The following is a 2,474-nucleotide window of genomic DNA, read 5'->3' as shown; positions in this document are numbered from 1 at the left end:
TTTCTTTTGGTTGTCTGAAATTCTTTTTGTTCAGTATTCTCATTCCTTGCTTTTCTCTGTGCTTCTTTTTACAGGCATCTCTCAATAACAATTTTTTTGCTGAAGTAGGGCTGCATATGAACCATGTCCAAAATAGTCAGCCTTTCTGGTTATGGATCCTACTTGGGACTAAAATAACAGAGGTGAGAAGTTTCAATAARATAGAGGGCAACAGATATGTCTCATAGCTGAACTTCAATGTTCAGTGACCTTCAATGATTTAAAGRCATTTTGGCTTGTTGATCACTACATCTTATCAATGATTGCAAGTCATTGAAGTACTTAAGGCCATTTGCTTAAAAGCAAGAGTTACGTTTAGCAGTTGATTCTTACCTTCAGTTTATTCTCCACCTGCAACTCTTATCTTCAACATAAATCCCTGGTGCACTTCTCTTTGGGGCTTACTGACAGAGGGGAAGAAAATAGACTGAAAATACTGGGTAGAAATAGATTCGACTATAAGAGCAAAAGATTTGAGTTTGTGCTGGCATATCCGAKATTCCCACCTGTATAAGAGCAGAATGAAGCCAGATATTTTCAGTTCTCCATTACACGTGTGCAGCAACATCAGCTCTGCCTCATCTCTACGTTGATCCATCTGGCTCCTTGCAGGCAGGAAATGGTGATGGAGTTACAGCCATTGCACGACAGGCCATGGATTGTTATAAATTCAGTGAACAGCCTGGGGGCTTGATGCTGAAATATATTCAAAAAAAAAAAAAAAAAGAAAAAAAAAAAAAAAAAGAAAAGAAAAGAGGAAAGACTTAGGAATATCTTATTGATTTACAAGGAAAAAAAAGAAGAAGAAAAATCTTGTGTCTTGGTGCACAAGATCAAAAATCCTGCATTCAGCCAATAACCCCTCCCTATATAATGTAGGGAGGRATACATTACTGAAGAAATTAAGAAATAATTTCATCAGTTTTATTTCTACTTCCTTTACCTTAATCATTTTGGATAAAGACTAACAGTCATTTCTCCTTCTCTTTGTTCTTTTTTCTCTTTCCTTTTTTCCCAAGTAACACAGGGACTCTGATTTGTCTCTGTTCTCAGCTAGAGGTGAGCTGAGTGGCAGAATTTAATTTGGAATACAGTTCTSCACAATTTAATAATTTTTACTTTTTATGAGTCTTAGCTAACTACATTTTGAAATACTCTCTCTAGAGATTGAATAGTTTCAATTTGTTTTAAATAGAGGTGAYTGAATAAGTTCTGTTTTATTTTACTGTTGGTAAATAGCTTTCTCACCAAAAGTAAACGTTTGCTTGGAAGGATGAAAATATTTATTCTGCTTCAAAATACTTTCTGAGGTTGGCCAAAATGCACTACTCAATTTCTTTTCCAATTTTGTCAATAGAAAACAGCTCTAATGCTCTAGACAGCTCTRGTGTGTGAAGTAAGAATGAAAATGGAATGGTATTTTTTATGCAATTATATATCACATTTTTTATTCATTAGACATCATCTTGCTAATACTCTTTTTGTCAGAGTGTATTTTTACATGGCAATACACTAYAGAAGAGAGAATATTTTTCCTTCTCTCAAGCACTGAAAGTGCACTGAGGTTTCAAGCTTATATTTTAATGAAAACGAAGTGTTATCTGTTTGGGATCTCTAGCTGAAAATGCTGTAAAGATAGCAAGCTATTATTTAAGATTATTTTATTGCTCCCTTAYGGTCAGGACATATTAAACTGGTTCCTTCTTGTTTTCCTTCCTTCACCCACAACTTATTTCCAAACTTCACTCATCAATAATCCAGGGGAATCCTAGATATTCAGAGAAAGAACCCTGGAATTTGGGGTGGTTAAGGTCCAAGTTGTTTAACTGAATCACTGCTACGGCAAGAATGTTAAACCACAGATTTTTCGTTTGCTGTCCTTTGCTAAGCAACTAAGTAYTGACTTCTATCGCTGTATTTCGGATGATTTCAGCAGACCGGTGAGGCAGTACTTCCCTCCCCATTAGACAGCACAGAAGACACTTCACTAAAAGATGTATTGTGCTAACATACCTCTATTTAGGCAGAGGCTGCCTCCCCATTAGATGGCAGAGTAGGCACTTCACTAAAAGATGTATTGTGCTACCATTTCTCATATCTCTTTTCCTTGAAATGCTTCCCTGCTGCCTTGGTTTTCACAAGTTTGAAGTGCTCAAACCTGTCCCTCGGCTGCCGCGCAACCCTGACAGTACCCCAAGTACCAACTCGCCGTGTGCGCGTGAAACTCAAGGTTGCCGGCCGCTAACGCATACCGAAATCACACCGCGGCTACGCGGGAATCCGCAGTATTCCCGCTGCTCCCTCCTCAGCTCCTGCCGGGGCCGCCGCCGCCTCGCAGGCGGGAAAATGGCCGCCAGGGCGTGCTGCGGAGCCGCGAGGGGCCGCGCCGCGCCGGGCCCCCCCTGGCGGCGGGGGCGTAGAGCGGGGCCGCCGTT

This window comes from Rhea americana, unplaced genomic scaffold (genome assembly GCF_003343005.1).
Source record: "Rhea americana isolate MKP2758 unplaced genomic scaffold, rheAme1 scaffold_9, whole genome shotgun sequence".
NCBI lineage: Eukaryota > Metazoa > Chordata > Aves > Rheiformes > Rheidae > Rhea > Rhea americana.
This window is presented reverse-complemented; position numbering follows the sequence as displayed.